Genomic DNA, 27420 nt, shown 5'->3' with positions numbered 1-27420 from the left:
AAGAAAAATCATTAGTATGAACATATCCTCTCAAAATGCAGTAAGACCTAATTTAGCAGGTAACGAGCCTCATCTCCTATTACAAATCATTTTAGAAAAAAAATTCCATCATTTACAGAATTTTGCTTATTATTCTAATTATTTGACATTTAAATATGGTTTGCATCATCAGTGAGATTTTTTATGAAGGGGAGCAATATTTTAATTTTTATTTCACACATGAAACAGAGGTATTGACTGTGTAGCACATTTAAGGCTCATATACGTCTGGATTGGAACTTTAATGGATTGTATCTGACTTTCAGGCTTAATGTTTCCACATATCGTAGAGAAAATTTAATCATAGACTATTAAAGTTGGAAGTGATCTTAAAGAGATGCTCCCCATTATAATTGAGGAAAATGAGGCTCAGAGAGACTAAATAATTTCACTATTACACAGTTAGTTCACCCATTTACCACATAGGTATGTTTTATGTTCTATGTAACAAGTACTATGTTATAGTTATTGTGCTAAATTCTGAATGAACAACAATGAATCCTGCCCTCAAGGGGCTCATAGTTTGATGGAGGAGATTGACATCTTAAAGGGTATTAAGAGAAACTGCTATAGTTGATCAAAACTCAGTGATGGATCTTAAGCAGGGGAATTTTCTAACCCAATTTATATTTTATAAAGATTATACTAGTAGTAATATGGAGATTTTTTTTCTATTCTGCTTTTCTCTATTCAGAACATTCCAGGTTTCCCCCTCCCCCACCATGGAAAGTCTTTCCTGGTACCATCACTTTATATTATTTGCTACTATTGTATGCTGTCATATCTCTGTATTTTGCCTAAAAACTTACTCTGTCTGAAGAAAACTCTTGATTTCCCTTTTGTTATCTCTGACGTTTTCTTATTTCTAACTTCCTCATCCCAGTTAATGGCACCACCATACACCCAGGTTTCTCATGCTAACCTCTGACAAATCATCTTTGATTCCTCATTCTCCTCACCCACACATCCAGTCTCACTGACTGTACCTCTAAATATACCTTGAATATATTTACACTTCTTGCATATTCTGTTGCTGCTACTGTAGTCCAAGCCACCATTATTGCTTGCTTGGATTGCTTTTGTGGTTGCGTTACTGGTCTATCTAATTTTGCATTTGCTCCAGGAATCCATTTTTCCCACAGCAGCCAGAAGTCTCCTTTAAAAATGTAAATTTGATCATTTTATTTCCCTGCTTTAAACTTTCCATGGCCTTCCATTGCACTGAGGATAAAATCCAAGTCTTTTTCATGTTCTGCAAAGTTCTACATGATATATTTCCTACTGAGCTCTCTGACCGTATCTCCTATTCTTTCTTCCTTGTTCAGTATGCTTCAGCTTGGCCCTGTCTGAGGTCTTTTACACTGGTTCTTTCTCCTGCATAAGATATTCTACTTCTGGATCTTTTCATGGATGATTCCTTCTCATCATTTTGGTCTTAGCTCGCATCAGAAGAGCCTTCTCCAACTACCCAGATTAATTAGGCTTCCTGACATTTCCCACTTATTCTTTATCATATTACTATTTATTATATTTTAATAGCACCTACCACTATTTGAAGTTATCTTATTTTTAAAATTTAAATATTTTTTTTCTGAGAAGAGGATCCTTGTCTGTCATTCACTTTTATATCCTCAGAAGCTAGAAGAGTGCCTTCCCATACTGTTGGATGCTCAATAATATTTTTTAGGTGAATGAATCATAACATATACCACACTTTGTGCTATTAATAATTTATCTCTCTCTGAAAACTGTAAACTCCAGAAGAGTAGGAACCATGCCTGCCTTGCTCACCATTGTATATTTTGAGCTTAACGTATAATAGTAACTTAATAAATATTTATTGACTAAGTGAATAAATGACCAATTCAGTGATTGAGACTGGAGTCAAAGAGGTTACTTTGGAGACTACTGCAGTGATAAATTGAAAGATAAAGAGGACCTTAACAAAACCAGTGGCAGAAGGGAATGAGAGATTTAAGAAACACATAGGAGATATACTAGAGAAGACTTAGTGCCTATTATAAAACATTGGTTATGAAAATGGAGGGGTCAGAGTTTGCATGAGAGTGTAGATGACTGTACCATTTACAAAGATAGGGAAGACAGGCTTGGAGTAAACTGGATAAGGGGAAGAAGTGAGGTGAGATAATGGAAGAGAGTAGTGAGTTTAGGTTTGGACTTGAGCTTGTGATGCCTATACATAATCCAGCAGAAATTTTAATAGGATGTATATTTTTTGGTGCTCAAGAGAGATGTATAACTGGCTTTATAGATTGGTGTGGTAGGAGAACAAATGGAGGGGAATATATCACAAAAGCTGAGGGAGAAATGGCAAGAATGAAAGAGTGATTGTTAACAGTATCAAATGATACAGAAAGTTTTAATAAATAGAAACTGGAAAGTGTTCATTGGCATTAAAAAAAAATTCAAATCCATTGATGATCTTATGAGAACCATTCCAGGTGAGTGGTTAGGGAGCTACTTAGTGAAAGAGACAAGGGTAGAATTCATTATTCAAACTTTGTCACAGTTACCGCTTGCTCCATGATGCCTGTTCTGATCCTCCTCCAATGAGGTGTGAACTTTCCTCTTTTTTAAACTCCATTGCACTCATTATATTCTGTCCTCAGTGTTTCTTTCTGACTACTAATTAGGGATACTTTCATTTTATCATTTAGATTTACAAATGGAAGATGGAAAAAGTCCCAATACTAAGTAGTCATATATTATATATTTTTTTAATTTAAAGTGACTATAAATGGCTATTGCAGATTTAAAGGAGAAATAGTGCATTTTGAGATGCAAATATGTACTGTTCAAAACACTACTAAAATTCACAGAATGCATAGACTCTGCTTAAAATGAGAAGTAGCCCTTTCTGAGATGCCCAGAGTAAGCACTTCCTTTCATTTATGCCTTGTTTACTAGATGGTTCCCTACCCTCACCTCATCCTTCTGTTTGTCCTTCATTTCATCTCTGAATCTCTTCTCATTTCTGAGATTTATTTCATCTTTAAATTACCTGGTCACTCATTCCATCTCCATCTTTAAACCAATCTGAATTCTAATCAATTTCTGACCCCACCCTTTTTCCCACCCTATCCTTGACCTCATCTCAAAGGGTTGAGACTTAGGGATGATATGCCTATCTTAACACATGGTACACAATAATCATAAAAGCTGAAAGCTGAATCATTTGCTTTTAGGAGGTGTCAAAATGCTCCAGTGCCAAAATGTCCCTGAATCGAAGCTCCTGAGTTAAATGGACATGTCAAGATGCCACTGTGCTTCTCACAGGTGTTTACTCGAGATCTTATTAGTTTTGAGTTTACTCAACCAAATTATCCGCTTCATAGGGTTACCTAGACTCAACGTTTCATAAACTTTTTAAGACTGGTGTCTGTGAGTTCTTCCAGGAATCCCTATTCTACCTGCTGTGCTTTTATACCCACTCAGAGAGAGTCCAAGTCTATCGTCTAATACGTTGTTAGAGATGAGAATATGGGATGAGAATATGTGTGTTTACTTGATTTATTTCATTCTTAAAAAAAAGAATCATAATATTTTTTAGGTGAATGAAAAGTCATTACAATAACTTTCTCCTAATTTAGAGACCAACGTTTTTAGAACTCAATTTTCAAAAACAATGTATAACCAGAAACTGAGCATAAGGCACTTCTGGGCTAATAAAATATAGTTTGCCATAAAGCTACTGCACTCAAAACTTTATGTAGCAAATTAAACATCTGCACAAAGGCATATTCCTAGGAAAATGACAGACAACAGCCTGACTCATGGGAGAAATAAGAAAAATGTCTTACAATATAGTAAAATAATTGGTGATTAGAAGAGGATGGGAACTAACATTTATCTCACATTTGCTATGTGCCAATCATCTTAAATATATTATCCATTGAATCCTTATCACAGTCCTATAAAGGTCTATTCTTTTTGTACGGGTGAGGAAACTGAGATCCAGCAACTGTTACATGATTTGCCCAAGGTCACACAGCTAATAATAGAAGGGAGAAAAAGCAGACATTTAAAAATAATAATGGCTAACAATTATTTTGTGCTGGACATGATTCTAAATCCATTATGTGTATCAACACTTCTGTTTTTTTTTCACACACACACACACACACACACACACACACACTGTATTTTATTTTTACAAGAGATAAATAAACTGACACCAAGCATTGTAAATGGATGACCACAACAAAAGCAATAATGATTGCAATTACCAAACATGAAACATACTCATACTATGTCATAATATTGACATTCAGTCCAGTAATCCTCCACTGTAACAGCTCCTTTACTTTGCAGTGAAAATTGATTTGTATATTTTTTGCCTCTAAGTCCTTGTGGGATTTTTTTTTTATTCAAACAGAAAGTCACAAAATTATAATCATCCTCATCAGTTCACTCAGTCCCATGTAATTAATTTTTTTTATCTTGATCTTCTGTTAGCACTTTTATGAATTCATCAGTTTTCCATTAGAGTTCTGAAAATGCTTATTCATTCAGTTCAGCAGTATAGTCAGTTACCAGAAACCTGTACTTGTCAGAGTCTTTTCCATGAATTCCTTGAAGATGAAATCCTTTTATAGGAACATTTTTGCAAAAACATCAGAGTACACCCAGAACTGTCTGTAAATGACAAAAGATTTAAAAATGACCACGGTTAAAGATTTGATGAAAGTTCATAATCAGTTGACGAGGAAATTTAGTTATTTCTGAGATATACATTTTAAAGTAATAACTAGAATTATGACTTATAACATTATACCAGAACATATAAGATTTTTAGAAATTTCATGTAATGTCTGAAACATTTATATTAACATATTTCCATGCAAATAACCCAAAGAAAGTTTAGTATTAGTTGTTTGTTTGTACTGCAGGTTCTTATCAGTCATCAATTTTATACACATCAGTGTATACATGTCAATCCCAATTGCCCAATTCAGCACACCACCATCCCCACCCCACTGCAGTTTTCCCCCCTTGGTGTCCATAGGTTTGTTCTCTACACCTGTGTCTCAACTTCTGCCCTGCAAACCGGTTCATCTGTACCATTTTTCTAGGTTCCACCTACATGCATTAATATACGATATTTGTTTTTCTCTTTCTGACTTACTTCACTCTGTATGACAGTCTCTAGATCTATCCACGTCTCAACAAATGACTCAATTTCATTCCTTTTTATGGCTGAGTAATATTCCATTTTATATATGTACCACATCTTCTTTATCCATTCATCTGTCGATGGACTTAGGTTGCTTCCCTGACCTGGCTATTGTAAATAGTGCTGCAATGAACATTGGGGTGCATGTGTCTTTTTGAATTATGGTTTTCTCTGTGTATATGCCCAGTAGTGGGATTGCTGGATCATATGGTAATTCTATTTTTAGTTTTTTAAGGAACCTCCATACTGTTCTCCATAGTGACTGTATCAATTTACATTCCCACCAACAGTGCAAGAGGGTTCCCTTTTCTCCACACCCTCTCCAGCATTTGTTGTTTGTAGATTTTCTGATGATGCCCATTCTAACTGGTGTGAGGTAATACCTCATTGTAGATTGTATCAACACTTCTAATCTTCACAACAGCTTGATGAAGTAAATAGTAGTATCACAGTTCTACAGATGAGGATATTAAAGCTCAAAGAGGTTAAGTAACTTCCCCAAGTTGTACAGTAAGAGAAAGAGGTGGAATTCAAATCCCAAAAGTCCAATTTCAGAGCCTATGCCTTTTACCTAGTAAGATAAAATGCCTTTGCCAAGCATTTATGATCTTATTAAGAAAAGAGGGCACTAACTTGTAGTTCCTATTCTCCTTCCTTCTGACATCCAGCTCTCACTTCTTGTCTCCAGGAAGTTTCTTTTTTTCCTTCAAGCGTTTATAAAACAAGGCTTTCTAATATGCAGTCTGTCTTCTTAACCATTACTTTATACTCTCTGTTAATACTTGCTAACTTTTTGTTTTACACATGTTGTTTCCTTTAATCCCAGCAACAGCTCCATAAAACTATCATCTCTGTGTTAAAAACTGAGGAAACAAAGACTTAAAGTGATAAAGTAACTTGGCTAAGTTCATATGGTAAACATGGAGCAGATCCAGAAGTCAAAACTATATCTGGATGACTCACACATTGTTGGTGGGCATGACAAATGGCACAGCCACTCTGGGAGAGTGTCTGATACTTTCTTATAAAAATTAAACATGAAATTACCATATGTTCACACAAAATCCTATACATGAATGTTTACAGCAGCTTTGTTTGTAATAGCCAAAGTCTGAAATCAACCAAGATATCCTTCAGTAGGTGAATAGTTATACAATCTGTGGTACAGTCATACCATGGAATACTACTCAGCAATAAAAGGGATGAACTATTAAAACAATTTTTTTGGGGAGTATAGTTGCTTTACAATGTTGTGTTAGTTTCTGGTGTACAACGAAGTGAATCAGCTATATGCATACATATATGCCCTCCCTCTTGGACCTCCTTCCCACCACCCCCCAATCCCATCCATCTAGGTCACCACAGAGCACTGAGCTGAGCTCCCTGCCCTATATAGCAGGTTCCCACTAGCTATCTGTTTTACACATGGCAGTGCACAGGCATCAATCCCAATCTCCCAATTCATCCCCCCATCCCATGTCCACACTTTGATTCCCTACATCTGTGTCTCTATTCCTGCCCTGCAAATAGGTTCATCTATACCATTTTCCTAGATTCCACGTACATGAATTAATATACAATATTTGTTTTTCTCTTTCTGCCTTACTTCACTCTGTATGACAGACTCTAGTTACAACCACATCTCTACAAATGACCCAATTTCATTCCTTTTTATGGCTGAGTAATATTCCATTGTATATATGTACCACGTCTTCTTTATCCATTCATCTGTCGATGGACTTAGGTTGCTTCCATGTCCTAGCTATGGTAAATAGTTCTGCAGTGAACACTGGGGAGAATGTGTCTTTTTGAATTATAGTTTTCTCTGGGTTTATGCCCAGTAGTGGGATTGCTAGGTCATATGGTAGTTCTATTTTTAGTTTTTTAAGGAACCTCCATACTGTTTTCCATAGTGGCTGTATCAATTTACATTCCTACAACAGCGCAAGAGGGTTCCCTTTTCTCCACACCCTCTCCAGAATTTATTGTTTGTAGATTTTTTGATGATGAGCATTCTGACTGGTGTGAGGTGATACCTGATTGTAATTTTGATTTGCATTTCTGTAATAACTAGTGATGTTGAGCATCTTTTCATGTGCCTATTGGCCATCTATATGTCTTCTTTGGAGAAATGTCTATTTAGGTCTTCTGCCCATTTTTTAATTGGTTTGTTGTTTGATATTGAGCTGCATGAGCTGTTTGTATATTTTGGAGATTAATCCCTTGTCAGTTGCTTCGTTTGCAAATATTTTCTCTCATTCTGAGGGTTGTCTTTTCATCTCGTCTATAGTTTTCTTTGGTGTGCAAAAGTTTTTAAGTTTAATTAGGTCCCATTTGTTTATTTTGTTTTTATTTTCATTACTCTAGGAGGTGGGTCAAAAAAGATCTTGCTGTAATTTATTGCAAAGAGTGTTTTTCCATGTTTTCCTCTAAGAGTTTTATAGTGTCCAGTCTTACATTTAGGTCTTTAATCCATTTTGAGTTTATTTTTGTGTGTGGTGTTAGGGAGTGTTCTAATTTCATTCTTTTACAGGTAGCTGTCCAGTTTTCCCAGCACCACTTATTGAAGAGGCTGTCTTTTCTCCATTGAATATTCTTGCCTCCTTTATTAAAGATAAGGTGACCATATGTGCTTGGGTTTATCTCTGGGCTTTCTATCCTGTTCCATGGATCTATATTTCTGTTTTTGTGCCAGTACTGTATTGTTTTGATTACTGTAGTTTTGTAGTATTGTCTGAAGTCAGGGAGTCTGATTCCTCCAGCTCCGTTTTTCTTTCTCAAGATTTCTTTGGCTATTCGGGGTCTTTTGTGTTTCCATACAAATTGTGAAATGTTTTGTTCTAGTTCTGTGAAAAATGCCAGGGGTAGTTTGATAGGGATTGCATTGAATCTGTAGATTGCTTTGGATAGTATAGTCATTTTCACAATATTGATTCTTCCAACCCAGAACGTGGTGGTATGTGTCTCCATGTTTTTGTGTCATCTTTGACTTCTTTCACTAGTGTCTTATGGTTTTCTGAGTACAGCTCTTTGCCTCCTTAGGTAGGGTTACTCCTAGGTATTTTATTCTTTTTGTTGCAATGGTAAATGGGAGTGTTTCATTAATTTCTCTTTTTGATCTTTCGTTGTTAGTGTATAGGAATGCAAGAGATTTCTGTACATTAATTTTGTATCCTGCAACTTTACCAAATTCACTGATTAACTCTAGTAGTTTTCTGGTGGCATCTTTAGGATTCTCTATGTATAGTATTATGTCATCTGCAGACAGTGTCAGTTTTACTTCTTGCTTTCCAATTCATATTCCTTTTATTTCTTTTTCTTCTCTGATTGCTCTCACCACTATTATTCAACATTGTTTTGGAAGTCCTAGCCATTGGATGAACTACTGATAAATAGACTAGCTTGGATGAATCTCCAGGGCATTATACTGAGTAAAAAAAAAAGCCAGTATCAAAAGGTTGCATACCATATGATTTCATTTACATAATATAATTGGAAAGACAAAATTTTAGAAATGGAGGACAGAATAGTGGTTGCTAGGGGTTAGGGATAGAGGTGGGAATGGGGTGAGGTGACTGGGATTATAAAAGGAAGGGTATGAGAGATCTTTGTGGTGATCACATAGTCCAGTGTCTTGACTCTGGTGGCAGATGCAGGAACCTACACATGTGATAAAATTGTATAGAATTAGATATGCATGCATGTGCATGTACACGCACAGATGAGTATAAGTAAAACTGGGGAAATATGAATAAAATCAGTTGGTGGTATCAATGTCAAAGTCCTGGTTTTGATACTGTACCATATATAGTATTTCAACTATAGTTTTTTAGCTACCATTGGGGGAAACTGGGTATAATATACAAAGCATCTCTATATTATTTCTTTAAAAATGTAATTATTTCAATTAAAATTTCAGTTAAAAGTATATCAGGGCATGAATAGTCCTGTAGGAAAGAAGGACAAACAGAGGTACAATAACAGTTAAGTAAAAAGAAAATTGTACCACAGAAGTATTAGCTCTGTATATGCTTATGCATTCTTAGAAGGTACTCTGGGTGAATACAAAGTCTTCATGATAGTTATCTACAGATGAAGGATTATGAGTAAGTTTTTTCCTTTATTTTCCCTTTTTCTTTTAATTATGTCTATCTTTTGTTTTTCTAAATGAATTTGTATTAGTTCTATTATAAAGAAAAATTAAACAGATCTATACTGGTTATAAAAAACAAACCAGGTTTGTTTCACCATAAAATCTGTGCTTGTAAGCATTACATGAGAAAATTAATAACTGGATTGTTGAATAGAGTTTATATACGTAAGCTATAGTACTTTGACAGTTTTGTCCCATTTGTACCGAAACCCAGTGACATGAGGTTAAATCTGAGCTACCAGCAAATATTTTGGGAGCTATATGGGCTATCCATAATTGGTAAATTTTGCTTTATTTTATAATTTAGCTCATATTGCATCATGACTATCTCCCCATATCATTAAAGTTTAAAAAAATTGGATTTTTAATAATTCACAGTATTTTATTCAGTAGATATATAATGATTTTCATAACTAGACTGTTAGTATAGGATAATTAGATTTTTTTCCACTTTTATCATATTAAAAAGACACCATATTCAACATTCTCAATCATATAAATTTTTTCCCCTCTTTTGAATTATTTCTTCGGTTTAAATTTTAGAAAGTAGGATTGTTAGGTCAAAGGGTATAGGTATTTTCATGGCTCTTGAAATATATTGCTAAGTTATAGTCCAAAATTTTTTTTCAATTTAAAGTGTTACCAGTAATGTGTGAGTGTACTAATTTTACCATAAGCTCACTAAGATTGAGTATTAATAATTAAAGATTGACTATAATATGTATTTCCTTTATGGTAAATTTTCTATTTATATCCTCATTCATTTAACTGCCAGCACCTCCATGTTGTTTTAATATGCATTTGCTGTAGACTGGATGTTTGTGTCCCTCCCAAATTTATATGTTGAAAACCTAATGCCAATGTGATGGTATTAGGAGGTGAGGCCTTTGAGAGGTGATTAGGTCATGAAGGCAGAGCCCTCGTGAATGGAATTGGTTCCCATATTATAGAAGTTCGAGAAAGCTCCCTTGCCCCTTCTACCATGTGAGGATACAGTGAAAAGTTGGTAGTCTGAAATCTAGAAGAAGGCTCTCACCAGAACCTGACCATGCTGGCACCCTGATCTTGGACTTCTAGCCTCTGGAACTGTGAGAAATAAATTTCTGCAGTTTATAAGTTATCCAGTCAATGGTATTTTGTTATTGCAACAGACTAAGATAGCAATATTAAACTTTTTTTTTTTTTTTTTTGCGGTATGCGGGCCTCTCACTGTTGTGGCCTCTCCCGTTGCGGAGCACAGGCTCCGGACGCACAGGCTCAGCGGCCATGGCTCACGGGCCCAGCCGCTCTGCGGCATGTGGGATCTTCCCAGACCGGGGCACGAACCCGTGTCCCCTGCATCGGCAGACGGATTCTCAACCACTGCGCCACCAGGGAAGCCCAACTTTTTTGAAGTTATAGATATTAACCTTTTGAAGTTCATAAAGTAAATATTTTCCAGCTGTATTACTTTCCTTTTTATTTTGGTATTTTTCTTTAAAAAATACTGATGTTTAAAATTTCATGTATTTAACAGTATTTTCTTTGTTAGATGCTCTGCTTCAAACCTTAGAAAATCAACATCTATCAAAAGACCTGGAAGTAGTCTATTCTGTCTTCTGTAATATGCAATCTGTAATTTCACTTTTAGGTTTTTCTTTTTTTTTTTTTTTTTTTTTTGCTGTATGTGGGCCTCTCACTGCTGTGGCCTCTCCCGTTGTGGAGCACAGGCTCCGGACGCGCAGGCTCAGCGGCCATGGCTCACGGGCCCAGCCGCTCCGCGGCATGTGGGATCTTCCCGGACCGGGGCATGAACTCGTGTCCCCTGCATCGGCAGGCGGACTCCCAACCACTGCGCCACCAGGGAAGCCCCTCTTTTTTTTTTTTTTTTTTTATCTTTTTGGTTTCTGGGGTAAGGCATGGATTTATGTTTTTCATGCTCTAGAAGAACTAAGTCCAATGGTTAAAGATAGCCATGGGAACAAACTAGCAGCATGATACGGGGGAATGAGTATGAGCTTTGGAGTTGGTTACATCTGTTTTTGTGTGTTTACTCTTGGCTAAGTTTCTTAATCCTAAATCTCTATTTCTTTATTTGCAAAATGGGAATAATAATAGTACTTACCTTAAGATGGTTGTGAGCTTGTAAAGCACTAAAAACAGTACCTGGCATGTGGTAAGCACTCAGTAAATGCCTGCTATTTTTATTATTGCTGTTATTACTACTATTATTATTATTGTTATGGAATCTCTATTATTGTCTAAGTAAAACTTGTTCCATAAGTAAAACTTAGATTTTGTCCTTTCAACCTTATAGGCTACTCAGGGAGATAAATAATGTCGAACTCATACTTGTAATTGAAGTTAGAAAGTGAGCAATATTATAGGACAAATATAAAAGATTATTGAAAATTAAATATAGGAAGGTTATACTAGTTGGTTAAAGTAAGGTTTCTTTGAAGCATTATTTACAATTAAGGGAATGGAACAAAGGGAATTCTAGGCAGAGTTAGCAATATGAACAAAAGTAAAGAGAAAAAGGAGGGACCTTCAAGATGGCAGAGGAGTAAGACGTGGAGATCACCTTCCTCCCCACAAATACATCAAAAATACATCTACATGTGGGACAACTCCTACAGAACACCTACTGAACACTGGCAGAAGACCTCAGACTTTCCAAAAGGCAAGAAAATCTCTATGTACATGGGTAGGGCAAAAGAAAACAGAAAAACAGATGCAAAAGAATAGGGACGGGACCTGCACCTCTGGGAGGGAGCTGTGAAGGAGGAAAGGTTTCCACATACTAGGAAGACCCTTCACTGGCAGAGATGGAGGGTAGGTGGGGAGGAAGCTTTTGAGCCACGGAGGAGAGCGCAGCAATAGGGGCACAGAGGGCAAAGTGGAGAGATTCCTGTACAGAGGATTGGTGCCAACCAGCACTCACCAGCCTGAGAGGCTTGTCTGCTCACCTGCCAGGGTGAGTGGGGGCTGGGAGCTGAGGCCAGGATTCGGAGGTCAAATCCCAGGAAGAGGACTGGGGTTGGCTGTGTGAACACAGCCTGAAGGGGGCTAGTGCGCCACAGCTAACCGGGAGGGAGTCTGGGAAAAAGTCTGGATCTGCCTAAGAGGCAAGAGACCATTGATCTGGAGTGCGCGAGGAGAGGAACTTTCTTCACCATCTGCCCACAGAAGGCAGAGCACAACCTAAAGGAGCTCCAGAGGTGGGCACGAGCCGTGGCTATCAGCCTGGACCTCAGAGATGGGCATGAAATGCTAATGCTGCTGCTGCAGCCACCAAGAAGCCTGTGTGCAAGCACAGGTCACTGTCCACACCTTCCCTCCTGGGAGCCTGTTCAGGCCACCACTGCCAGGGTCCCGTGATCCAGGGACAACTTCCCCATGGGAACACACGGCGCACCTCAGGCTGTTGCAATATTGTGCTGTCCTCTGCTGCCGCAGGCTTGCCCTGCATTCCAGTTATAACTACTATACCCATCCCTCCCCCTGGTCTGAATGAACAAGAGCCCCCTAATCAGCTCCTGCTTTAACCCCCTCCTGTCTGGGCGGTGAACACTTGCCTGAGGGTGACCTACACGCAGAGGTGGGGCCAAACCAAAGTGAACCCTGGGAGCTGTGTGAACAAAGAAGAGAAAGGGAAATTTCTCCCAGCAGCCTCAGGAGCAGTGGATTAAATCCCCACAATCAACTTGATGTACCTGCCTCTGTGGAATACCTGAATAGACAATGAATCATCCCAAAACTGAGGGGGTGGATTTTGGCAGCAACTGTAGACTTGGGGTTTGCTGTCTGCAACTGATTTGTTTGTTTTTAATGTTTATCTTAGTTTACTTTTTAGCACTTGGTATCATTGGTAGATTTGTTTATTGGTTTGGTTGCTCTCTTCTTTGTTTTATTATTTTCTTTGTTTTTTAATTTTAATAATTAAAAAACAACTTTTTAAAATTTATTATTTAAAAAAACTTTTTTCTGTCTTTTATTCTCCCTTTTCTTCTGCGCTGCTTGGCTGACAGGGTCTAAGTGCTTTGGCCTGCTGTCAGGCCTGAGCCTCTGAGGTTGGAGAGCCAAGTTCAGGACATTAGACCACCAGAGACCTCCCAGCCCCACATAATATCAGTCAGCGAGAGCTCTCCCAGAGATCTCCATCTCAATGCTAAGACCAACCCAATGGCCAGCCAGCCCAGTGCTGGACACCTCATCCCAAACAACTAACAAGACAGGAACACAACCCCACCCATTAGCAGAGAGGCTGCCTAAAATCATACTAAGTCCACAGACACTCCAAAACACACCACTGGACACAGCCCTACCCACCAGAAAGACAAGATCCAGCCCCACCCACCAGAACATAGGCACCAGTCCCCTCTACCCAGAAGCCTACACAAGCCAATGAACCAACCTCACCCACTCGGGCAGATACCAAAAACAACAGGAACTACAAACCTGCAGCCTGCAAAGAGGAGACCCAAACACAGTAAGTTAAGCAAAAGGAGAAGACAGAGGAATATGCAGCAGATGAAGGAGCAAGGTAAAAACCCACCAGACCAAACACATGAAGAGGAAATAGGCAGTCTACCGGAAAGAGAATTCAGAGTAATGATAGTAAAGATGATCCAAAATCTTGGAAATAGAATGGAGAAAATAGAAGAAACGTTTAACCAGGACCTAGAAGAACTAAAGAGCAAACAAACAATGATGAACAACATAATAAATGAAATTAAAAATTCTCTGGAAGGAATCAATAGCAGAATAACTGAGGCAGAAGAACTGATAAGTGACCTGGAAGATAAAATAGTGGAAATAACTACTGCAGAGCACAATAAAGAAAAAAGAATGAAAAGAACTGAGGACAGTCTCAGAGGCCTCTGGGACAACATTAAATACACCAACATTCGAATTATAGGGGTCCCAGAAGAAGAAGAGAAAAAAAAAGGGTCTGAGAAAATATTTGAAGAGATTATATTTGAAAACTTCCCTAATATGGGAAAAGAAATAGTCAATCAAGTCCAGAAAGTGCAGAGAGTCCCATATGGGATAAATCCAAGGAGAAACACACCAAGACACATATTAATCAAACTAACAAAAATTAAATACAAAGAAAAAATGTTAAAAGCAGCAAGGGAAAAGCAACAAATAACATACAAGGGAATGCCCATAAGGTTAACAGCTGATCTTTCAGCAGAAATTCTGCAAGCCGGAAGGGAGTGGCAGGACATATTTAAAGCGATGAAAGGGAAAAACCTACAACCAAGATTACTCTACACAGCAAGGATCTCATTCACATTCAACAGAGAAATTAAAATCTTTACAAACAAGCAAAAGCTAAGAGAATTCAACACTACCAAACCAGCTTTACAACAAATGCTAAAGGAACTTCTCTAGGCAGGAAACACAAGAGAAGGAAAAGACCTACAAAAACAAACCCAAAACAATTAAGAAAATGGTAATAGGAACATACATATCGATAATTACCTTAAATGTAGATGGATCAAATGCTCCAACCAAAAGGCATAGACGGGCTGAATGGATACAAAAGCAAGACCTGTATATATGCTGTCTACAAGAGACCCACTTTAGACCTAGGGACACTATAGCCTGAAAGTGAAGGGATGGAAAAAGTTACTCCATACAAATGGCAATCAAAAGAAAGCTGGAGTAGCAATTCTCATGTCAGACAAAATAGACTTTAAAAGAAAGACTACTACAGGAGACAAAGAAGGACACTAACTGATGATCAAGGGATCAATCCAAGAAGATATAACAATTGTAAATATTTATGCACCCAACAAAGGAGTACCTCAATATATAAGGCAAACGCTAACAGCCATAAAAGGGGAAATCGACAATAACACAATCATAGTAGGGGACTTTAACACCCCACTTTCAGCAATGGAGAGATCATCCAAAATGAAAATAAAAAAGGAACCACAAGCTTTAAATGACACATTAGACCTGATGGACTTAATTGATATTTATAGGATATTTCATCCAAAAACAACAGAATACACTTTCTTTTCAAGTGCTCATGGAATATTCTCCAGGATAGATTGTCTCTTTGGTCACACATCAAGCCTCGGTAAATTTAAGAAAATTGAAATCATATCAAGTATCTTTTCCGATCATAACACTATGAGACTAGATATAAATTACAGGAAAACAACTGTAAAACATACAAACACATGGAGGCTGAACAATATGCTACTAAATAACCAAGAGATCACTGAAGAAATCAAAGAGGAAATCAAAAAATGGGCGGAAGACCTAAATAGACATTTCTCCAAAGAAGACATGCAGATTGCCAGCAAACACATGAAAGGATTCTCAACATCACTAATCATTAGAGAAATGCAAATCAAAACTACAATGAGGTGTCACCTCACACCTGTCAGAATGGCCATCTTCAAAAAATCTACAAACAATAAATGCTGGAAAGGGTGTGGAGAAAAGGGAACCCTCTTGCACTGTTGGTGGGAATGTAAATTGATACAGCCACTATGGAGAACAGTTCCTTAAAAATCTAAAAATAGAACTATCATATGACCCAGCGATCCCACTACTGGGCATATACCCTGAGAAAAACCATAATTCAAAAAGAGTCATGTACCACAGTGTTCATTGCAGCACTGTTTACAATAGCCAGGATATGGAAGCAACTTATGTGTCCACTGACAGATGAATAGATAAAGAAGATGTGGCACATATATACAATGGAATATTACTCAGCCATGAAAAGAAATGAAACTGAGTTATTTGTAGTGAGTTGGATGGACCTATAGTCTGTCATACAGAGTGAATTAAGTCAGAAAGAGAAAAATGCCGTTGCTAACTCATGTATATGGAATCTAAAAAAAATATGGTTCTGATGAACCCAGAGGCAGGACAGGAATGACACAAACATAGAGAATGGACTGGAGGACACTGGAAGGAGGAAGGGTAAGCTGGGTCGAAGCGGTGGAGTAGCATTGACACATGTACACTGCCAAATGTAAAATAGCTAGCTAGTGGGAAGCAGCTGTATAGCACAGGGAGATCAGCTTGGTGATTTGTGACCACCTAGAGGGATGGGATAGGGAGGTTGGGAGGGAGATGCAAGATGGAGCGGATATGGGGATATATGTATACATGTAGCTGATTCACTTTGTTGTACAGCGGAAACTAGCACAACAGTGTAAAGCAATTATACTCCAATAAAGATGTTTAAAAAAAACCATATTGGTCTTTCAAAAAAAAAAGTAAAGAGAAAAAATATCATGCACAAGCTTCAGTTTGACTAGAATATAGTGATAAAGAAAGAGAGCTTGGGTAAATATGGTTGGAAGCCTAGAATGGGATCAGATTGAGGACTTGAATATCAGAGTAGATTAAGACCATTCTACAGAGAGGGTGGTTGACATTGATAGTTTTTTTTTTTTTTTTTTTTTTTTTGCGGTACACGGGCTTCTCACTGTTGTGGCCTCTACCGTTGCGGAGCACAGGCTCCAGACGCGCAGCCTCAGCGGCCATGGCTCACGGGCCTAGCTGCTCCGCGGTATGTGGGATCTTCCCAGACCGGGACACAAACCCACATCCCCTGCATCGGCAGGCGGACTCTCAACCACTGTGCCAACAGGGTAGCCCAACATTGACAGTTTTTGATAAGGGCATCACATGCTATGTATGTCTTTTCTAGTAAACCATAAAGTGTTTTAGGGAAGAAACTATGATATTTTTAGTTTTTTTCTAGTTTATTATTTTATTTTTAACTTTTTATTTTGAAATAATTTTACACTTACAGAAAAGTTACAAAACAGTACATGGATTTCTTGTATATCTTTACTTGTATTTCCCACATCTTAACATTTTATCATGTTTACTTCATCATTCTATATTTGTATATTGTCATTTTTTTCTGATTGTAGTTGCAGACATAATGCTTCTTTATCTCTAAATTCTTCAGTGTGTGTTTCCTAAAAACAAGGCCATTTTCTTACATATTTACAGTACAAGTATCAAAATTAGGAAGTTAAAATTAATATAGTAATATTATCTAAATCATACATCTTATTCAAATTTTGGCAGTCATTTCACTAATGTTCTTTATGTCAAAAGAAAAGAAAATATTGTTTAGAATACAACCCAGGATCACATATTGCATTTAGTTGTCAAGTCTCTCCATTTTCCTTTAATCTGTAATGGTTCTTTGTTTTTTATGGCCTTGACATTTTGTGAAGAGTACAGGCCATTTATTTTGTAGAATTTTTTTCAGTTTTGTTTTTTCTGATCTTTCCTAATGATTAGATTTAGGTTGTGCATTTTGGGCAGGAATACAACAAAAATAATGTATCCTTCTCAGTGGATCATATCAGGAGGCACATGGTATCAATTTTTACCATCACTGGCAATGTTAACATTGATCACTTGGTTAAAATGGTGTCAGGTTTTTGTAGGTTACTATTTTTCCTTTTGTCACTAATAAGTATTTTGTGAGGAGATACTTTGAGACTATGTTAGTATCCTATTTCTGGTCAAACTTTCACCTATTAGTTTTAGCATCCTTTGGTAATTTCTGCCTGGAACAATTATTACTACATGATTGAAATGGTGATTTTCTGATTCCATAAATCCTTCTACATTTGCTAGTTGGCTTTCTACTGTATGAATCAACATTCACTTTTCCCCAAGTTATTTGTGTATTCAGTTATAGTTCTTATTTTATTCCATGGTTTGTAATCAGTTACTAACATTATTTATTTTCATGTTCAGTTGGTCCCAGATTGGCCACTGGGAGCCCTCCAAATTGTCTCTTATGTCATTTAGATATGTCATTATCATTATTTGAGCTCTTCTGGAGCAAGATGTTCCAGCCTGGACTGTTTTAAATATCTTTGTACTCTTCATTGTTTTGTACCTAGTAGATGATGAATAAATAATTTATTAGTGAAAGAATACATGATTTACATAAACTGCAGGTGTACAAATGGACATACTGTTTGTTTTTCTTTCTTCATGTTTATACACAGAAGTATAATCTCTCCTTCCATAAAGACCTGGACAAAAGAAAGTCTCCAGTCTTCTGTGTTGCAAGAGCCTCATAGACTACTCTTACAAGTGTCTTGAAGTCCATCTAAATGCCACTTTTCCCGTCTTCATTTCCAAGCTTTCTCTTTCCTTTCTCATTTTATACTTTATGTTTTTATTTCTCCCTTTTGTTTCCTTTACTTTAAAATTTCTCTAGTTGCATATTCCATGTACTGTATTATATTGCTTATGTTACTTCTTTCTCTTCTTTCCCCCTGTTCATCCCCCTTTGTACTAATTCTCTCTACTTCTACTTTTCTATTTTCTGCTCTGAAGAGTGTTCCATCAACTCTCTTCCTTTCACTCTCTTCCTTTCATTTCTCTTCCGCTTTCCTTTTTCCGTTCTCTCTTTCCAGTGGGGTAAATGATATCTGCCTTCCTAGGAGGTCCACTAACTAAAAGGAGAGTTTGCCTCAGGAAGCAAATCTGCTTTGGTTTGTTTTCTTCAGTTTAAAGCATCCCTCAGCTGAAGCAAAGAGTGACAGTGATAAGCATCAACCTGCTCCAAACGACTGGGGCTTGCTGTTTTAGTTTTTATAATCATTGCCATTAAAGTGTGGGCAAATCTGTTGACACAGACTCCTTCAGAAAGGGTTAGGAATCCCTCCCTTGTGTCTTCATTAACACCTTGTATCAATCCCTAACACAGCACTTACTACGCCATAGTATAACTGTTTGTTTATTTGATTGCGAGGTTCTTGAGGGCTGAGACTATATTTTCTTAAACATCTACATTTTTAGTGTTTATCACAGTGCATTTTTATGACATACTTCACTCATTAAATACACATAAAGCAGAGCGTTTCATGTACAGTTGTACATGTTTGCACTACACAATCCTAGGGGACACCATTCATATTACGCAGATTTTAAACAGGTATACTCATTGTAGTTTTCTAACAGATGGTGGTAAAGTATCTAGTTATAAGAAAATCATTGTAATATGACAATTTCCCAACAGATGAAAGTAAATTTTTTTGAGGAAAGGGTACCTTTCTCTAGTTTACTCAGAAGTGCCTTATGAGTCCCTGATTTGTATTTAATCTATATTTACTAATATTCCATTTCCTGAGGATTGCATCTGGTTTATTTTGCTGAAGGCAGGTCTGTTACTTTGAAGAAGGTGAAATGCAGTGTATCACTAATATAAAAAATGAGGGGCTAATCCTCCTGTTGGGAGAAAATGCCTCTTCTACCTCATTCCTTTTCATATATAGTTTCCTCTTCATTATTTTCATTGACTTGCCAACTTCTGTGGTTCTTTTTGGCCGTGCCACGTGGCTTGCACGATCTTAGTTCCCTGACCAGGGATCGAACCTGCGCCCTCAGCAGTGAAAGCACAGAGTACTAACCACTGGACTGCCAGGGAAGTCCCTTGCCAACTTTTTATTCATGTCTAATATGTCAGTCAGTATAGCAGTAGTCATTTATTTGAGTATATATGTATCAATGCCATTGCGACTACAAAGTGCTAACCCCATACCATATACCCAAACCCACATCCATCCACATAAACATTGCTACCTAGGATCAGATTGTACCTTTTGGTCCCAAGATGAAATCCTATCCATCACAGTCTCTTCTCCAATTTAATATGCATTTAACTGAGCAGTTCCATACATCCAGTAATAACAGTGAGCAACATTTATTGATTACTTCCTATGTTGTAGGCACTGTTCTAAGAGTTTTTAGGTACCCTTGTTGTTCCCATTTTGTATGGGAAACCTTGGCATAGAGAGTTCAAAGAATTTGCTGAAGATCAGATAACTGTGGCAGAACCAGAGTTCAAACCCAGCAACCTATATTTTTCTCCCCAAATATATACCGCCTCCTGCTGGCATTATTCTTGATAAGCTTAATCAGAACTGTAGAAAGCACTTTCAAGATTCTTTAGCATATAAACAGGCCTATACTAAAATTGTTATAACACTTTCCTTCTAAGATCCATCTCACTCCTTCTATGCAGTCTCTTTTCTCTATTCCATTTATTTTTTCTCTCTTCAATGTAAAATTCATACTGATAATAATAACAAACACTTATATGACACTTTTCCTAACCAGATTTTTCAGATATTAATTATTTTAGTGCTCACAATTATACTAATTTTGATGTTCTCATAGTCCCCATTTTTGTGAGGGGAAACTGCCCAAAGTCACACAGCTAAAGTGGACCTTGGAAGCCTTTAAGTCCAAGTAGTGTAGGTGTAGATTTCGTGTGCTTAAACTTTATACTATATATGAACTAAATTCTGTGTAAACAAGGACTCCAAAGGCCTGGAGTCTCTTTTATGTGACTGAGTAGTTTTGAGCTAATTACTTTATGTCCTAGTTTTCTCATATGTAAGATAAAGAGTTTGATTTAAGTGATAACTACATTCAAGATGGTCAGTTCGTAATAGGAAAAAGTCATGGAAATAGGACGTCTACAGTCCAAAGCCTCTTAACCAATAACTAGTGGTGCAACTTTGAGCAAGCCATTCAATTTCCCAGAGGCTCAATTTTTTTTTTGTAAAATGGAAATAATAATCCCTACTCTTCACCAAATTATTATAAGAACTCATTAAGAAAACAACATGCTATTAGAGATTTCTATAAATATTAGACTTTATATATCAGACATCATTATAAGTAATAACATATTTGTTGCAGAATCTTAATGATGAGGGGTGCACAAAAAAGAAGATAACAAGCGCAAATAATTTTTACCACTCAGAAATAATCACTATTAACATTCTGTGGTATATACTGTCAGTTTTTTTTTTCCTCTTATGGATACGAAGCAGTTACTGTCAGTACCCCACCTGTATTGCTCAGTTCAGACTCTTTTCACTGAGCTCCAGAAGACTTTCAACTGCCAGTGTGCGCCTCTATTTTTGTGTGCCGTTGTACCTGAGGGCTTTTTCAGGAGCCACAGATGGCTATTCTGCTCATGAAAGACAGGGACAGGCTGGAAGTGCCTGGAAATTAACACCTCCTAGGAGCAGCCTTTAAACCATGAACTGACCCAACTTGAAGTATAAATATTTATTCCATCCCCCTTGCTCCTTGGGTGGAACAATTCTGTGTTCTAGTCTGTTTCCCTGTATGATTAAGCTCCAGTTGTTCATTGTACTAGCTGGTTTGGCAACGTACTTTTTACAGGGTGTCTTTCCTTGCCTGTGTCACTTTCCCACTCCCTTAATTAATAAATTGCCTTCCTATTCTTTTCTCCTGGTCTGCTTCTGAGGGTAACTCAAGTTATACGTGAAAGGGTAGGGTCTGACACAGTAGTTGTTTAGTATATCCATTTGGATTCTTATTTTATATAGGAAGAATTCTAGGCTTGGGTATATAGTTGAGCCAGGATTTGAAACCACAGGTTTGTCTTCATAGCCTGAGCTTTTTAACTACTTCTGATGCATTTGGGAATATACTCATAAGAACAGCCTCCTAACTAGTCCTCTTCTACTCTTGGTTCTACCACCTTTGAGCATCGTAGGTTAGATTATGTTACTTCTCTGCTAAGAAATTTGTGAAGGTTTTCCAGTTCACTTATAGTAAAATCCAGAGTTCACTCAATGGCTATAAGATCATACGTGATTTGGCCTCTCTACCTCATTTCCCATGATTTTTCTCTCTCTCACTTTGCTCTAAGCATACTAGCTTCTTGGCTTTTCTGATAAACTGCTAAGAATACTCTTGCCTCAGGGCCTTTGCACTGGCCGATCTGTGTTCTTACCCTATATCTGCATGGCTCATCCCCCTATCGCCTTTAGGTTTCCACTTAAATGTTACCTGCTCAGTGAGGCCTTCCCTCTTAATCCTATTTAAACTGTCTCCCATGTTCCTCATTTTCCCTTCCTTGCTTATTTTTCTTCATAGCACTTAGCATCATCTGATATACTATATATTTCATTTTAAAAACTTGTTTACTGGACCAGAATATAAACTCTTACAAGAACATTATTATTTCCTTTACTGTGTTTCTGGTGCCCCAAACAGTGGCCTCAATAAATATTTGTTGAATAATGAGTGAATAAGATTAATGCTGATTAGTGTTATTATTGAATGCCAGAGGAGTAGAAATTCCCTACCAATAGTTTTTTTGAATCTCAGCATTTTTTGCTGGCCCTCACCAGTTGTAGTGTCTTTATGGTTTAGTCATTAAAGCTGTAATTGGGTTTTCTGTCTCAGTGACATGATGGCACATCACAGCAGCTGCTTGGACTTAAGACAATTCAGTTTTGATAGGTTGTCCAATGCTATTGAGTGTGATTTCAGTATTCTAATTTGTTTTGGGTTTTTAGAATTTCCTTTGACACTTTCTTCCACTTCCCTTGAATGCTGACTCTTAGATTCTCTCATGCAGCTTGACTCTTTTCTTAGTGATGTTTATCTCAACTTATACAGACACCTCAGTTTTTTTTTCCTTCTTTTTCCTCCTGCTGTCTCCATCAGAGAGGATGTATTACACTTCAGTCTGGTTTCTCATACCCTGTCACAGATATTTGGATGTAATTGTCTAATGGTCTCATGAATAAGTTTTCCATTCAGAACCTGAGGTTTGGCACTCATCAGTCTATCCTCTCTATATGCATTGTGTAACTCTATAATTGAAGAATAAATTGTGTGGAAACTCAGCACTGCCTATGACCTATGAAGTACAATTTACTGTGGTGAGTAGATGATAACTGTTGACTTAAAATGAATATATTCAATTTAGGTTTTTTTTTCATGAAAATGAAACACATTTGGATCAGTTACATTGATACTGTGGTAGTACATTTTGATAATCTAACTTTAAATCACACCTTCAGATCTAGCTCCTTTTTGAGACGTTCTTTCTCTGATCCACTTACATAATTTTTAATCTGTTGGTACGATTCTGGACTCAGTATTTTCTTTTCATTCCTCTTTACAGTTACCCTAATGTATAGGTTTAGTATTGTGGATTGGTGAAGGGTATGGGCTGTGGATTCATATTAATTGTATTTGAACCCATTACTGTCAGTGATTAGCTCTGTAACCTTGAACAAGTTACTTAATCTCTCTGAGTCTCAGTTTCTTTATCTGTAAAATGAGAGTAATAATAGTAATTCCTAATTTATTGAGTTGTTATGGAGATTAGTAACATAGTACTTATGAAATACTTAGCATAGTGTCTGGCAGATGGTAAGAATTCAGTGAATATTAATTGTTTTTAAATATACACACAGAATACATGTATGTGCTGACTAGAAGTGATCTGCATGCTCTCTCCATTCTCCATGTAAACTTTCATCTTCTCTCATGTTGTTTGGTTGCTTTTAGGTCTCTAAGTGTTATTAGGTAGAATTGTTATTAAACAGATAATTCACAGAGGACAAAGTCTTAGGCATAGGGACTTCTTGGCCATGCTGTACGTTTTTGTTTATTAGTCGCTTATTCCTTAGAGACTGTCTCTTCTTTATATGAGTTAAACTCATTTAGCCCTAGAATGTTAGGACATTCTATTCATATCACCCATTTTAGAAAAGGAAAAATTAAAATCCAGCATGCAAGTGGCAGATCTGGTACAAAGCACATGACGCTTAAGAGTGCCAAAATATGCTACCTGTCTTTCTGGATACTCAGGGAATCTCAGTGGTGGAATAAATGGAATGTCATTCAGCAATTAAAAAAAAAGAGCATTATATTACTCATTGTTTTCCCTCTCCCAGTACTCTTTTCCATCTAGGAGAAAAATATATAATTCCTATGGAATTTCAAAGGATTTTTTACAATCCTCTGACTGTTAGAGGATCTCTTTACATTCTCAAGATGGTTAATTTGGGTATAGAACCTATATACAATAATAAGAATTGTTTTCCTTTTTACAACCTCTTAGACATGCCTACTCTCAGATAGAATGTTTAAAGTGACCACTGAAAATATTTTGAGGGTTAAGAGTTAGTATGTTTTATTGGAAAGAGCCACTTGATATAGGCTCTAAATACCAACTTTCAAATTTTAATAATGTCTATGTGAGATCACATTTGCCAGGACTAATGCTCTCCTTTTTTTTGAGAACCTCTTTTCTCTTGGTTTCATTGATATAACTTTTCTTAGTTCTCCTTTAAATAGGAGCCATCCTGTGCTCTCCTCACACCCTGTGGATTCCTCTATTGTAGAACCTGTGCAGCAGTTTTGCAAGTATCTCTCTATTTGTCTGTGAACCCCATTAGACAGCAATCCTTGTGCAGAAACTCTATCATATTAATCTTTATATCCCTACTCTCTGGCACAATGATCAGTCCATAATAAGTGATCAATGATAATGGAATAATTGGAATAGTTGGAAAATATGGAATAAATAAATTCTGATTCCTTTTCAGTCTCCTTTGATGGCTACAGTTCTTTTAATCCATTCAGTGGTAGTGTTTCTAGGGCCTACACCTTTCATCTTCTAAATTCACCTCTGTGTACTCTCCTTGAGTCAGCTTACTTTCTCTTATTTTATGCCTATGTACGCCAAAAACTCTCATATATTTATCTCTAATACTGACCTTTTACCTGAGGTCAAACTTGTATTTCTATCTTCTAGGTATCTTTACCTGGATCCTACCCTTACCTCTAATCCAGAGTAAGTTAGGGTCTCCAGAGCTTCCTTTTTTGTAAAACAGTTCAAGCTGCACTTCAGTTTCTTTTCTACAGGTCTGTAGGCATCTATTAGTACTTCAGGCTTAAAATGTGCAAGTTAGAGGCTTGGAGCCTTATACGGTGCTTCTCCCCCCTCACCCACCATATCCCATAACTCATCAGATCCTGTTATTATTTCTACCTTAGAAATAGCTCTTACATTGACCCCTGACTATCTTCATGCCAATGTCTTGTTTCAGGCCTCTCTCTTCTTTTGCCCAGTGTATTGCAATGGCTTATCACGTTTGGTTCTTTTGCCACCCACTTCTTCCCACTGCAGTCTGTCTTCCACCTGTCTGCCTGAGGCATCCTCCCCACAAACCAATAGGCTCAAGCCATTATCCTGCTGAAAGAGCTTTGTAGGTTTTCACTCTCTCCTTTCACAATCTGATATTAACCTACTTCTCCAATTGCATTTCCCATATACCACCAACACAAACTCTAGACTCTAGTCACATTCAACTTCACTTTTTCCCCGAACCTGGTTCTTTTACGCCCTGTGTCTATATCTTTGCCCTCCCATTTGCCTGTTATGCCCTTCTCAGCTTTTTCTTCACAACTTAAATATTGCCTCTTTTGTGAAGCCTTTCCTGAATATTCTAAAACTTTGTTCTTTATTAACATTTTCTCCATTTATGTTTATATATCTGCCTCACACTAGATTATTGAGAATACAGAACTTTGTCTTAATCTATTCTTGAATTCCTGGACCTTACTCAGTGATTTACTTCTCAATAAATGTCTATTGAATTACTAAAACAGTGACTGAATGATTAGTTGCATTTTCTCACCTTTTTGAGAAGTTAACAATTATTTTAACCTTCTTTAGTGCTAAGCCAGATATGCTCACACATTTCAGTGTGTTTTGGCAGGGTCAGGGCCTGACATCTGCTGCAGGTTGCACAGACATCAGTGTTGTCTTTTGCTGTCACTCACCTGCTGTGTGTTGCTTTAGCTCCCTAAGCTTTACACTTTTCATCTGAAATTGGCTATTGTTATGCTCAGTAGTTTGTAAAAAATTTTAGATGGACTAATGCTTTTTAATCTACTTCTTTCATTTGTTTTTAAACTAGCTTCAAGTACACAAATCTTACAGTTTTCTGAACTTTTAAGCAAAAGATAAAAAGAGATAGAAAGCAGAGCAAACAACCTGTCTTGTGCTCATTTTATACATTTTTTCTAGAATTTCCATTTTCTAAAGATTATTAGATTTTATACCCATTGTTCTACATTTATTGAACTCAGCATAATATGGCCCCCTTCCAACATTACTGGCTTGACGGAAAGTAAGAGGATGCCCTTTTGCACATGGTGGTCAGAAATTAGCCAATATTCATGATTCACTATCGAGGTCATAAACAAAATACTTGGCTTCCTGACAGCTGCATAAGTTGCATTGCTCACATCCACAGCTGCCAGACTTAGAATGGTTACTGGCAGCTGACAAAGCTTGAATTCATAAAGTGGTCCTTCCTAAGATTTATTTTTGAGAATGTTATACATTGATTGCAATTAAATTGGGAGCTCACTAGTAGTACTTGTATTTAAATGGGAAAACTAAACCTAACATTTACTGATTTTTCAGAGAAATTGAGAACTTCTCCTAGTCCAAAGTGTTGCTTGGTTTTCAGGCTGGTTAATTCTGAGGTAAAATGGGCTAAATGCCATCTTATATTTTCTTACTGGAACAACTTCTTGGAACTAAGGCAATTAATAAAATGTTATGAAAGAAATTATGAAGTAAACTTTGCAATAGTTGATGTGCACTGGAAGGTTCTTCACAAAGATAAAATATATTTCATTAAAACAGAAGACTTCATCCTTACTGTTGGTTTTTTGGTTAGTTTGCCTTTCTGTTTTCTTTCTTGCCCTTTCTGTCTCTTTCCTTTCCTCCCATTACAGTTCCTCCCTCCTTTCCCTCCTTCTCGTTCATAAAGTTTTTTTTTTTTTTTTTCGGTACGCGGGCCTCTCACTGTTGTGGCCTCTCCCGTTGCGGAGCACAGGTTCCGGATGCTCAGGCTCAGCCCATGGCTCATGGGCACAGCCGCTCCGCGGCATGTGGAATCTTCCCAGACCGGGGCACGAACCCGTGTCCTCTGCATCGGCAGGCGGACTCTCAACCACTGCGCCACCAGGGAAGCCCTCGTTCATAAATATTAAACATCTTTTTTGTACTAGTCACCATATTAGACACTGTGACACAAGGGCAAATAAAAAGACAAGCTCACTCCTTTTAAATGATATAATAATTTAATGATGAAAAACAGACATGTATACACATCGTGCAGGAGAGTGAACTAAGTGGGAACCAAGGCATTAGGGAGACTTTTAAATGGGGGCTGAG

The sequence above is a fragment of the Mesoplodon bidens genome, assembly GCF_964165515.1.
Source record: "Mesoplodon bidens genome assembly, chromosome: 7".
Lineage (NCBI taxonomy): Eukaryota > Metazoa > Chordata > Mammalia > Artiodactyla > Ziphiidae > Mesoplodon > Mesoplodon bidens.
The sequence above is the reverse complement of the archived record's forward strand: the minus strand, read 5'-3'. Positions refer to the sequence as shown.